General features: G+C 38.8%; 1 protein-coding gene across 3 annotated transcripts in view; it reads right to left on the bottom strand.

The window, feature by feature from the left end:
- LOC128693346 (protein PBDC1) overlaps positions 1 to 14,270 on the bottom strand; it is a 438,868-nt gene that overhangs the window by 33,529 nt on the left and 391,069 nt on the right. The window lies entirely within an intron of this gene.

Raw genomic sequence — 14,270 nt, 5'->3', positions numbered from 1 at the left:
AACATTGGCAAAAATCAAACATTTCCCCTACTTTGAGCTCCATTTCTAGGTTCTTTTTATAGTAAAATCAATCAAAATCACCTCTATTTCTATAATATGTTTTCCATTCTATCAAATGAGACCAAGAAAACGAGAATACAACCATAAATACTATACGAAAATAGACCACAAAGTCGGCATTTTAATTTAAAAAAATTGGTCAGTTTTTTTTTCTCATTATGCATTGCGTGTTCCAGGATTTTTTTTATATGGTGCACACTGACCACACAGACCCATTCTCTCACATGTGGGCCTACCAGCTTTCTCCTGCTTGATTTGAAGCCGCTAGAATTTATGAGTATATGTACGTCAAACACGGTACCTCGTAAGACGTATATATACGGCCGCGACAGTCAAAGGGTTAAAAACTGTAGTGTAAAGCACCCTTCTGGCAAGACAGTGATGGAGTGAATGATGGTGAAAGTTTTTCTTTTTCGGGCCACCCTGCCTTGGTGGGAATCGGCCAGTGTGTTAAAAAAAAAAAAAAAAAAAAAAAAAAAAAAAATGGTGGCAAGTTATTTAGATCTCGTGCCTTGTTTTTTAATTATTTAGTTTTGAGTGATACTTCAGGAGAATTAGTTGGAGCTAGATATAGGGTATTTGGGTATTTGCCAGTGAGGTAGTTTTTCAGCTGAGTATTTGAGCTTGGAATTTTGCTTGCTAGCTTTGATTATAAAGTAGAGAAGACATTACATTTGTAGGCTGTGTCTATAGGCTGTATGTGAGGTTCATCTGGTTTAGTTAAGTTTATATCTGTTTCTAGAGTTTTCCAGAGCCCAACATTTTGGAGAGGGTTTGCCAGGTCCTTTTCATATCAACTTTTTATTTCAATAAATCTATTTTCATAATACATTTGCTTTGATTTATTGAAATAAAAAGTTGATATGAAAAGGACCTGGCAAACCCTCTCCAAAATGTTGGGCTCTGGAAAACTCTAGAAACAGATATAAACTTAACTAAACCAGATGAACCTCACATACAGCCTATAGACACAGCCTACAAATGTAATGTCTTCTCTACTTTATAATCAAAGCTAGCAAGCAAAATTCCAAGCTCAAATACTCAGCTGAAAAACTACCTCACTGGCAAATACCCAAATACCCTATATCTAGCTCCAACTAATTCTCCTGAAGTATTAGTTTTGCGAGTACTGACGTGCATTGTTTAGTAATCAGGCCTAATCTGAGCAGTTTTTCAAGTTGGTGCTTTTTATCAACAGATCTGAGGATATTATTTGTTAGCTATGGGCTGTTTAGTCTCTTTGCTGTGAGCTGCCTTGTTTTGATCGGACAATGCACGTTATACAAGGTTTTGGGTTTTATGTAAAAAAAAGTTTCGACATCTTTGTCAATATTATTGCTGTCAGCTAGCTCTCTCTGCCACTCAATGTCACCTAGTGCTAGGATTAAATTACAGTGGAACCTCAAATTTCGAACTTAATCCGTTCCAGGAGCTAGTTCTAAATTTGAAAAGTCTGAAATTTGAAGCAATATTTCCCATAAGAAATAATGGAAATACAATTAATCCGTTCCAGAAACCCAAAAATATTCACAAAAAAATACATTTTATAGAGATTAATTACAGTTTTACATACATACAACAAATACGATAGTCTTTAATTATGTATGGTAATATAAAATAACATTTTTACTTGCCTTTATTGAAGATTGGTGATGGCATCTGGAAGATAGGGAGGAGGAGAGAGGGAGTTGGGGTTATTGTTTGGAAGGAGAATCCCCCTCCATGAGGACTTCCGGTATCAAAGCCCTCTCTGGGGTTGCTTCCCTTCTCTGTATTTTAATGCCACTAGGACCAGCTTGAGAGTCACTGGACCCCAGCCTCACAAAATAACTGTCTACAGTCCTCTGTTTCTGTCTCACAAAATAACTCCACAGTCCTCTGTACATCCTGGCAAGCTCAACAAGTCTCACTCCAATCTCATACTTCTGTATTATTTCCTTCTTCACATCTATGGTGTTTCTCACTTTCTTTACCACAGGGGTACCGCTAGCAAGTTTCTTTGGGCCCATGGCAGCTTATTTCACAGCCCCACAAGCACTAAACACAATTAAATAATCGTAAAATGTGTGAATGAGATCGCAGGTTAGTGTTCACTCAAGCATAAACAAAGCTAGACTGCTCATGGCGCCTGCGCGAGGACACGGACAGAGCGGGCCAGCGGACAGGTCCCGTACCCGGCGGTCCGAAAATAGGGGCGCGTTCGATAACAGGGACACAGTTTGTCCAAAAAAATGGTCTTATTTTCGAAACGTTCAATATGTGATACGTTCGATTTTTGAGGTTCTACTGTATTTACTGATGACTCATCATGTAGGCGAAATGAGATCTTTCTTGAGTCTTGAGGCAACTTACATCAGTTGGTTATTAGAAAGGTGGGGTAGTGGCTTGTAGTGCTGTCTGTGATTATACTGTGATATAGTGTTGGTCCAGATATGGTCAAGTAAATGAGGCATTTGTCTCAGAGATTTTTGCTGGCTTAGTTATAGAAGGCAGTAGCAAGCAGTTGTTCATAGTGTTTGTAAAATCATCTACTGGAGGGTCAGTTGATTGGATGAGATTTATGTTGAAGTCTCCTGTAAGTGTCAGGTGGTGTTTATTCAACTCTGAGTCAGTTATCATGTTTCTAAGGTTACCACTAACAGTGTAAGCATTTGTGTGGGGTAATCTGTAAACTGTTACAGGTTTTTTTTTTTTAGGTTTTTTGATGCAAATTTAGCTATTATATACAGTGGACCCCCGCCTTACGAACGCATCGATGGTCTTATGTTAAATCCGCCATATGAAGCATTTGAACGCAAAAATTTTGCCTCGCCTCATGATAAAAAACTCACCTTACGTGATTCGTCCGGGACGCGTCCCACGTGTGGCCTCAGGGCCAGTGTTTACAAGCCAGCCAGTGCGGTCACATCTACACATACATTCAATACATTTCACATTATCCCAGTGTTTTTAGTGCTTGTAACTGCAAAATAAGTCACCATGGACCCCAAGAAAGCTTCTAGTGCCATCCCTGTTCTAAAAAGGGCAAGAATTAGTATGGAATTGAAAAAAGAGATTAAGGAAATATATGCAAAGTGGGTTGAGCTGCAAACCTTTACGGATGAAAATCACCTTAACACAGCTACTGCAAGCCGTGTTGGCAACCTGTACAATGACAATATTATGGCCCATTTTAGGAAAGTCTTAAAGGAACAGGAGGTACAGAGCTCTATGGACAGATTTGTTGTGCGGCAGAGGTCCAGTGACTCTCAAGCTGGTCCTAGTGGCATTAACCCTTTTAGAGTTTCTGACGTAGTACTACTAGTATGCCTAAATTCTAGCGCCCTCAAATCTAGTGAAAGCTGGTAGGCCTACATATGAAAGAATGGGTCTATGTGGTCAGTGTGTGCAGTATAAAAAAATCCTGCAGCACACAGTGCGTAATGAGAAAAAAAACTTCAACAGTGTTTTTGGTTTATAACAGTGACTTTGCACTGTATTTTCGTATGGTATTTATGATGGTATTCTAGTTTTCCTGGTCTCATTTTATAGAATGGAAGCCATATTACAGAAATTGAGACGATTTTGATTGGTTTTACAATGAAAAGTACCTTGAAATCGAGCTCAAAGTAGTAGAAATCTTCGATTTTTGCCAAAGTTCAAAAGTAAACAAATCATGCTACACGTCCAATACACGCCAACCGGTGAGTCTAATATTCTTTCACAAGTGCACTGATGCGATGCGTAAACATCATCGAGACCATTAACTTCACAAGAGCATAATTCCCTATGTTTTCCATCAAATTTCATACTTTTTTTGTCATTATGATCGGGTAAAGATTCTCTATCTTTTCATAAGAAAAATAGTTTTTTTTTTTTTTTTGAAAATTTGTCGACCCTGAGAAGAAGTCTGGGAGAGGGGTTGTCGACCCTGAAAGGGTTAAAAGAAGAAGGGAAGTAACCCTGGAAAAGGACTTGCTACCGCAAGTTCAAATGGAAGGGGATTCCCCTTCTAAACAATAACAACTTCCACACTCTCCCCTCCTCCCATCCCATCAATCATCACCAGATCTTCGATAAAGGCAAGTGTCATGTATTCTGTTCTTAGTAGAGTAGTAATTGTGCACGTCTTCTTCAGTTTGTGTGTATTAAAATTAATATTTCATGTGGTAAAAATTTTTTTTTTTTCATACTTTGGGGTGTCTTGCACGGATTAATTTGATTTCCATTATGTCTTATGGGGAAAATTAATTCGCCTTACGATAATTTCGGCTTACGATGAGCTCTCAGGGACGGATTAATATCGTAAGGCGGGGGTCCACTGTATTCATCATTGTCGTTCCTTGTTAGTAGACAGCAACTACCCAGGGAGGTACTATCATCCTACAAAATGAGTGTCAAATGGAAACCTGTTGTTTGTTTTATACTCTGATAGGACTGTTGGTCTCTACTTTCTGCTTCATATAAACATCTTGCCACTACCACTATTACATTAAAATTAAATTTTCTTGTTTCTCATGAGCCATACAAGAAAGTAACACTTGGTATATATAATTTTATACAAAAGTAGGCACAAAAGAGCCACTAATTTTACAATGCATTCCAGACAAACTAACCATAAAGCTTACATACTTAAATCTAGACCTAGCATATTATTTTAGACAGCCTGTGTAGTTTACGACAATCACAAGTACATACAATGAGACAGGTTGCAAATGACAAATGGTCAAATACAAAAGAATTACCAAGTACAGCCTCTCCTCGCTTAGCGACGTACTCATTTACTGACCCTCAAACTTAAGACCAGCTCTCCAACCAGTATGCAAAACTAAGTAATGTATGTATATTCAAATTCAAAGTTTATTCTCTATAAGGATTACAATGCTGAGTTTACAGAATTTGGTTATTGTGTGGTTTACATGTAGTAAAATAATAATTACAGAGTGTACCACTAGAACACCTAGGATGGCTAGGCATTTCGGGCAGACTTAGATTAAATCTTAAGTTTAAAATATTACAAAATTATGAGGTAAGTTGGTATTATGGCTAAGTGACTAAATACTAGTTTGTGAGTTTAGCAATGTGAATGCTTTTGTTTTGGCACTATACATAGTTTCAGTATTGGAGTATCACAGGCCAACTTATGACTAGTTAAGATTCATTATTTTGAGATTGAGATTGATATTTCTGTTTATGGTCAAATGGGTGAGTGAGTGTAAGTGTTAACGACCAGGTGGTATTCGTGTAATTAGTTGACGGTGTATCAGGGAGATAAGATGTTTTCTGATGGTAGTTTTGAAGGTGATGAATGTATCTGCAGTTTTAGAATTTTCAGGTAGGGTGTTCCAGATTTCAGGGCCTTTGACATACATTGAATTTTTGTAAAGGTTTAGTCGGACACGGGGAATGTCATAGAGATGTTTGTGTCTGGTGTTGTGCCTGTGGGTTCTGTCACAACTATCAAGAAAGCATTTTAGGTCAAGGTTAGTAATAGAATTTAAGGTCCTGTAGATGTAGATTGCACAGTAGTAAGTGTGGATGTACTGAACAGGGAGTAAGTTTAGATCTATGAAGAGTGGGGGGGTGTGTTGCCAGGGATGGGATTTAGTGATTATTCTTACTGTGGCTTTTGTTGGGTTATTATTGGCTTTAGGTGTGTTGCTGCAGTTGAACCCCAAGCACAGATAGCATAGGTGAGGTATGGATATATAAGTGATTGGTATAGTGTGAGAAGGGCAGTTTGCAGCACGTAGTATCGTGTCTTGGAGAGGATCCCAACCGTTTTGGATACTTTTTTGGTTATGTGTTGGATATGGGTGCTGAAGTTCAGGTTGTTGTCGAGGTATAGGCCTAGGAATTTGCCCTCATTATGCCTGGCAATTAGAGTGTTGTCGATCTTAATGTTAATTTGCGCATCTGCTCTGCTACCAAACATAATGTACTAGGTTTTGTCAGTGTTAAGCATAAGTTTATTGGCTGTCATCCAAGTCGATATTTTGATCAGCTCCTCATTAACAATGGTGTTGAGGGTGGCAAGATTAGGGTGAGAGATGACATAAGTCGTGTCGTCAGCAAAGAGAATGAGGTTCAGGTGTTGAGATACGTTTGGAAGATCATTGATGTATATGAGGAAGAGCAGGGGATCAAGGACACTTCCCTGCAGAACTCAAGTATCAAGTGGCTGTGTTGTTGATGCTGTGTCTTTAATGGTGACATACTGATACCTATTAGTAAGGTAAGATTTGAAATATGCAAGCGCATGGCCTCTTATACCATAATGGTCAAGTTTGTGGAGTAGGATGCCGTGGTCTCCTGTGTCAAAAGCTTTTCTTAGGTCAATAAAAATTCCTAGCGAATATTCCTTATTTTCCAATGCTGTGTAAAGCAGATCTAGCATTTTTATGATTGCATCGTTAGTGCTTTTATTTTTCCTGAATCCAAATTGGCAGGGGTTGAGTATGTTTTGTGCAGTTATAAATGAATATAGTCTCCTGTGCACGAGTTTCTCAAAGATTTTGGATAGCAATAGTAAGTTTGATATTGGCCTATAGTTGTTTAAATCTGTAGGGTCACCACCTTTATGTATTGGTGTAACCCTTGCCGTCTTGAGTAGTTTCGGGAAGGTGCTAGTTTCTAGTGACTTGTTAAAAAGTAATGAGATAGCATGCAAGAGGACATGGGCTGCTTTCTTGTACAATAATGGTGGGACATGAGACAGATTCCCCGAGTTATTTTTAAGTGACTTTATAATCTCGGTGACTTCCGTGGGCTCAGTTGGAGCAAGATAGGAGTAGTTTGGGAAATTCCCATCTAGGTAGTCCCCGGCATGGGCATTGGTACGTGGGATTTTATTGGCGAGATTAGAACCTATGGTTGAGAAGTCGTTTATCTTGTTAGCTGTGTCAGTGGGATGCAGTGGTGTTTCATTAGGTTTAGTTAGGACAATATTCTTGTTTTTTTTCAGTTTGTGGGTCCCTAGAATCTGAGAGAGTGTTTTCCAGGTCTTTTTTATATCTCCTCTTGTGTCAGTGAATCTACTGGAGTAGTATAGTTGTTTGGCTTTCTTTATTACTTTGATGAGGACTGATGAATAGTGTTTAAGAATATCTTTATGTATTAGGCCCTGTCTATATTGCTTTTCATATTGGTGTTTCTTATCAATGGATTTCAGAATGGTGCTGATTAGCCATGGGCAACCAAGCCGTTTGTTTGTGATCTGTTTCGTTTTTATAGGACAATGTTTGTTGTATAGTCTAAGTAATTTGTTAAGAAAAATGTCTGTCCAGTCATCAATACCATTGGCCCTGGAGAATTCTGTAGGCCAGTCAACAGTCTCTAGGTCAGCTGTGAACTTCCTTATTGAGGCCTCATCATGGAGTCTAAATGAAACTTTGTTGTATTCAAGTGGTGGTTTACTAATGTTTGTCAAGAGGAAGGTAGGGTAGTGGTCTGTAGTGCTATCTGTGATTATCCCTGATTTAAGGGGGGCTAGTATATTGGTCCATACGTGGTCTATTATGGTTGCACTTGTTTCAGTGAGCCTGGTTGGTTTAGTTATTGTTGGTATGAGAAGTGTGTTGTTCATATTGTTGATGAAATCAGTTACAGGATGATCATCTAGTAGGCCAAGGTTGATGTTGAAGTCTCCAGCTAAGAGAAGGTGGTGCTTATTCATTTGTCTGTTTGTTATTAGTTCCTTTAATTTCTCACTGAAATTTGGGATGTTTGTGTGGGGTATCCGGTAAATGGCACCGATTGTTATAGGCGTCTTAAGGTTTTTTACAGTAAAATTAGCAAAAATGTATTCTCCATATTCATCACTAAAGCAAGTGGTGCTAATACAAGATAATTGGTTAGAGTAATAGATTGCAATACCACCCCCAACTTGGTATGGTCTGCAGTTGTGGATTGCTGTGTATCCTGGTAGAGGGTAGATATCTATTGTGTCCTGCTTAAGCCAGGTCTCAGTAAGAATAATGCAGAGAAGGGTGTCTTTAGTGATTCAAGGAGTGCCAGGAGGTCATCATAGTGTTTGCTTAAGGACCTGATGTTGTAGTTAAGTACTGATAGACTTTTAGCATTGTTTAGGATAGTGCTGGCTTGTGATGCTGTGTAGTAAAGGCAGTTACTTTCCAATAGGTTTTGGTTGTGTGTCAGATTATGGAGGTTTAGATCAGGGTCAACGTGATCAATCATCTTCTAGGTTTAAATTATGGTTATTTATATCCTGAGTTGTGTGTTGAGTTTTAGTACTGATATCTGTAGTGGTGGGAAGTTTGGACAAGTATATAGCTATAGCATTTTGGTCATGTAGAGTATAGTCACTAATACACATAATGGAGTTGGTGTTGTCTGTGTGTTGTGCTGGAATGAGCTAAAGTACAACTAGGTATAAATTAATAATATAAAAAAACAAATTAAAAATAGCACAAGACTCTCACTTGTAATTGCACTAAGGTTTAATGTAATGACTTTGGTATAGTCTATGTATTGAGCTAGAATGAGCTATAGTACAACTAAGTTTAATCTAATAATATAAAAATGCAAATTAAAAATAGCACCAGACTCTCACTAGTAATTACACTATGGTCTAATATAATGAATTTGGCATTGACTATGCATTGAGCTAGAATGAGCTATAGTACAACTGAGTTTAATCTAATGATATAAAAAAGGCACAAGACTCAATTGTAATTGCACTAAGGTGTTATATAAGTTGTTTACAAGAATTAGAGTATAACTAGATTTAAGTTGACAAGATAAAATATACAAGTTAAGGTAGCAAAAGAATAAAAAAAAAAAAAAAAAGTAGAAAAAAAAAAATATATGAGGTAGTTGGTACTAGTTAGCAAAAGATAGTTAAGAGCCAATTTCCTTTATTCTGTTTATTACAGTATACAGTACACTATTGTATAAACATTTAAAAATATACTAGAAATGTTATAAATGGTGCAAAGGTGACATTAAAAAATATCTAAAGATGGTTGACACAAACCCACTACCAGTATACAGTGGACCCCCGCATAACGATGGCATCGCATAGCGATTTTTCCGCATAACGATTACTTTTATCGCAAAATTTTTGCCCCGCATACCGATTAAAAACCCGCATACCGATTTTCGTCCGAGACGCGTCCAATGTGCCCTCAGCCAGCCTCACATGTGCCGCTCCGTCCCATTGTTTACCAGCCAGCCTCCGCGGTAACATCCAAGCATACACTCGGAATATTTCGTATTATTACAGTATTTTCGGTGCTGTTTCTGGAAAATAAGTGACCATGGGCCCCAAGAAAGCTTCTAGTGCCAACCCTACACCTCAAAGGGTAAGAATTACTATAGAGATGAAGAAAGAGATAATTGATAAGTATGAAAGTGGAGTGCGTATAGCCGACCTAGTCAAGCTGTACAAGAAACCCCAATCAACCATCGCTACTATTGTGGGCACCAGAAAGACAATCAAGGAAGCTGTTCTTGCCAAAGGTTCAACTGTGTTTTCGAAACAAAGATCGCAATTGATGGAAGATGTTGAGAGACTCTTATTGGTGTGGATAAATGAAAAACAGATAGCAGGAGATAGCGTCTCTCAAGCGATCATATGTGAAAAGGCTAGGAAGTTGCATGAGGATTTAATTAAAAAAATGCCTGCAACTAGTGATGATGTGAGTGAATTTAAGGCCAGCAAAGGTTGGTTTGAGAGATTTAAGAAGCGTAGTGGCATCCATAGTGTGATAAGGCATGGTGAGGCTGCCAGTTCGGACCACAAAGCGGCTGAAAAATATGTGCAGGAATTCAAGGAGTACATAGAAACTGAAGGACTGAAACCTGAACAAGTGTTTAATTGTGATGAAACAGGCCTGTTCTGGAAGAAAATGCCAAGCAGGACCTACATTACTCAGGAGGAAAAGGCACTCCCAGGACATAAGCCTATGAAAGACAGGCTTACTTTGTTGATGTGTGCCAATGCTACTGGTGATTGCAAAGTGAAGCCTTTATTAGTGTATCACTCTGAAACTCCCAGAGCGTTCAGGCAAAAGAATGTCCTCAAGGATAATTTGTGTGTGCTGTGGAGGGCAAACAGTAAGGCATGGGTCACTAGGGAATTTTTCTATAACTGGTTACACCATGCATTTGCCCCCAATGTGAAAAATTACCTAACTGAAAAGAAATTAGAACTTAAGTGCCTCCTGGTGTTAGACAATGCCCCTGGTCATCCTACAGACGTGGCAGAGCGACTTTATGGGGACATGAGCTTCATTAAGGTGAAGTTTTTGCCTCCTAATACCACTCCTCTCCTGCAGCCCATGGACCAGCAGGTTATTTCCAACTTCAAGAAACTGTACACAAAAGCTCTGTTTGAAAGGTGCTTTGTAATGACCTCAGAAACTCAACTGACTCTAAGAGAGTTTTGGAGAGATCACTTTAATATCCTCAATTGTGTAAACCTTATAGGTAAGGCTTGGGAGGAAGTGACAAAGAGGACCTTGAACTCTGCTTGGAAGAAACTGTGGCCAGAATGTGTAGACAAAAGGGATTTTGAAGGGTTTGAGGCTAACCCTGAGAATCCTGTGCCAGTTGAGGAATCCATTGTGGCATTGGGAAAGTCCTTGGGGTTGGAGGTTAGTGGGGAGGATGTGGAAGAGTTGGTGGAGGAGGACAATGAAGAACTAACCACTGATGAGCTGCTAGATCAACTTCAAGAGCAAGAGGCCACACCTGAGGAAATTGCTTCGGAGGAGGGGAGAGAGAAATTGAAGAAGTTGCCTACTTCAAAGATTAAGGAAATCTGTGCAAAGTGGCTTGAAGTGCAAACCTTCATGGATGAAAATCACCCTCACACAGCTATTGCAAGCCGTGCTGGTGATTATTACACTGACAATGTTGTGAAACACTTTAGGCAAGTCATAAAGGAACGAGAGGTACAGGCCACTATGGACAGATATCTTGTGCGAAAGAAGTCCAGTGACTCTGAAGCTGGCCCTAGTGGCATTAAAAGAAGAAGGGAAGTAACCCCAGAAAAGGACTTACTACCTCAAGTCCTAATGGAAGGGGATTCCCCTTCTAAACACTAACACACTCTCTCCCCTCCTCCCATCCCATCAATCATCACCAGATCTTCAATAAAAGTAAGTGTCATTTAATTGTGCATGCCTTTTTCAGTTTGTGTGTATTAAAATTAACATTTCATGTGGTAAAAAAAATTTTTTTTCATACTTTTGGGCGTCTTGCACGGATTAATTTTATTTCCATTATTTCTTATGGGGAAAATTCATTCGCATAACGATTATTTCGCATAACGATGAGCCCTCTTGCACGGATTAAAATCGTTAACCGGGGGTCCACTGTAGTATGCTCCTCGCTTAACAACCAATTTGCTTACCGACCTACTCTTAGGAAACAGAACCCTGTTAAGTGAGGAAAGGCTGTAGTTACATTGGTTCAATGGTCTGTACTTTATCGAGTGACTGAACAGTGATGGTGAAATCAAAGCATGATACTTTAGTTAATGGATATGACATGCCAAATTTTTGGAAAAAAAAAAAAAAAAAAAAAAATTCTTATGAAATGATAAGAGAATCTTTTCCCGATGGTAATGAAACCAAAAGTACAAAATTTGGTCGAAAACTCACAGAATTACGCTCCCGCGAAGTTAGCGGTCTCGGCGACATATACGCATCGGCGATTTTGCCAACTTTGAGCCCTGTTTTTGTCCAAATCCGTTGTTCTAGTTGACCAAACTCATAGCTATTTCTTTAAAACTCCATTTTTTCTATCAGTTGAGTATAAGAAACCGCCCATTTACCGATTTGAACTACCCAATAAAGTGGTCAGAAATTGGCAATTTAGTTTAGCCAATTTCACGCAAATTAATAAAGATGCCAATTTCAAAATAGGGTTCAGAATAAACAATGTAGACATTCTTGGCACTAAAATAACATATCCTCTGTTCATTAGTCACATCTCTAGGCCCCTCTTATATTACTATTGCTTTCTATTTTGATTTTTTATTCATACAAAAAATACAAAATTTACTGTTATGCAGACTACTGCATTATTGTAAAAATGGTATAAATAATATCAGTACACTAGAGAAAGAATATCAGACTCCCCAGTTGATGTGTATTGGATGTGTGGTGTGATTTGCTTACTCCTGAACACTGGTAAAAATTGAACACTTCCGCTACTTTGAGCTCAATTTCAAGGTCGTTTTCATCGTGAAACTAATCAAAATCATCTCTAGTTCTGTAATATGTTTTCCATTTTATCACACGAAACCATGAAAATGAGAATACAATGATAAATACTATACGAAAATACACCTCAAAGTCGGCGCTTTAATCCAAACAAAACGGTCAGTTTTTTTTTCTCATTATGCACTGCGTACTGTAGGATTTTTTTTTATGTGGTGCACACTGACCACACAGACCCATTCTCTCACATGTGGGCCTACCAGCTTTCTCCTGCTTGATTTGAAGCTGCTAGAATTTATGCGTATTAATACGTCCGAAACACTGGCTCGTAAGACTTACGTATAGGACCAAAACAGTCAATGGGTTAATCTCCAGACTTCATTCGAGAAATAACCAGTTCATGACCAGTGATACTGAAACTTTTTTTATGAAGATCAATTTTACAGGCTAAGAACTATTATCATACCCCAGTTCATTTCAAATTCTTCTAATCATGGGGGAGCGTTAAACTCATAGGGATTATATCGCAACTACTCAAACCCACACTATTTGCAGATGACACTACATACGTCTTCTCTCACCCGAGCCCAGTCATGCTAGCCAATACTGTGAATACCGAATTACAGAAAATATCTACCTGGATGAGGACTAACAAACTAACTCTAAACATTGACAAAACCTACTTCATTCAGTTTGGTAACAGAGCTACAGATGTCCCTCTTAACATAACGATAAACGGATCACCTATCACAAAGCTAACAGAGGGAAAATTCTTAGGAATCCACCTTGATAATAGACTCAAATTTCAAACACACATACAACGAATTTCCAAGAAAATTTCCAAGATCGTAGGCATACTATCGAAGATACGGTACTATGTTCCACAGCCAGCCCTCCTGGCCCTATATCACTCATTTATTTACCCCTATTTCACCTATGGAATCTGTGCATGGGGCTCTACAACAATAAACCATCTCAGACCACTAATTACCCAACAAAAGGCTGCAGTCAGAATGATAACAAATTCCCACTACAGGCAGCATACTCCACCAATATTCAAAACTCTAAACCTACTCACCATACAAAACATCCATACTTATTACTGCACCTATTACATACATAGAACACTTAACTCTGATATTAACCCTCCCCTCAAACGTCTCCTTGCCAACCTCAACAGAATACACGACCATAACACAAGGCACAGATCACTCTTTGATGTTCCTCGTGTCCATCTCACACTATGCAAAAACTCAATGCACATAAAAGGCCCTAAAATCTGGAATTCATTACCTGTGAATATAAAAGAAACACAGTCTGTTTATAAATTCTTAGTTAGGAGGCCTGGTCACAGACCGGGCCGCGGGGGCGTTGACCCCCGAAACTCTCTCCAGGTAAACTCTCCAGGTCTTCTCAAAAATCACTTACTCACCCACAACTAAATAAATACAGTGGACCCCCGGTTAACGATATTTTTTCACTCCAGAAGTATGTTCAGGTGCCAGTACTGACCGAATTTGTTCCCATAAGGAATATTGTGAAGTTTACCTGGAGTTTACCTGGAGAGAGTTCCGGGGGTCAACGCCCCCGCGGCCTGGTCTGTGACCAGGCCCATTTCAGGCCCAGTCCATTTCAGACCCCTAAACATACACGTACGAACGCACTTACATAAATACACTTACATAATTGGTCGCATTCGGAGGTGATCGTTATGCGGGGGTCCACTGTATTGAATAATTGTATCTCATAAATTGTATCTCACAAATGTTTCTCAGAATTGTATCTCATAAATGTTTAACCTATGACCCAATCAAACTTTGTTATTTTTCATTACATTACCTAACTGAATACTCCATTCTACTGAATGCACAGCAACACAGTAAATGACCATATGACCTGTCTTTGTAATACTCATTTGTGCTTAATTGTAATCTGTTTACAATAATGTTTTACCATTGAATACATCATTGCTTAGTTAATCTTAAGTTAACTTTAAGCCTGCCCATAATGCTCTGCATGCAAGGGGCTTTGGCATGTTACACT

The sequence above is a fragment of the Cherax quadricarinatus genome, chromosome 28, assembly GCF_038502225.1.
Source record: "Cherax quadricarinatus isolate ZL_2023a chromosome 28, ASM3850222v1, whole genome shotgun sequence".
Lineage (NCBI taxonomy): Eukaryota > Metazoa > Arthropoda > Malacostraca > Decapoda > Parastacidae > Cherax > Cherax quadricarinatus.
The sequence above is the reverse complement of the archived record's forward strand: the minus strand, read 5'-3'. Positions and strand labels throughout refer to the sequence as shown.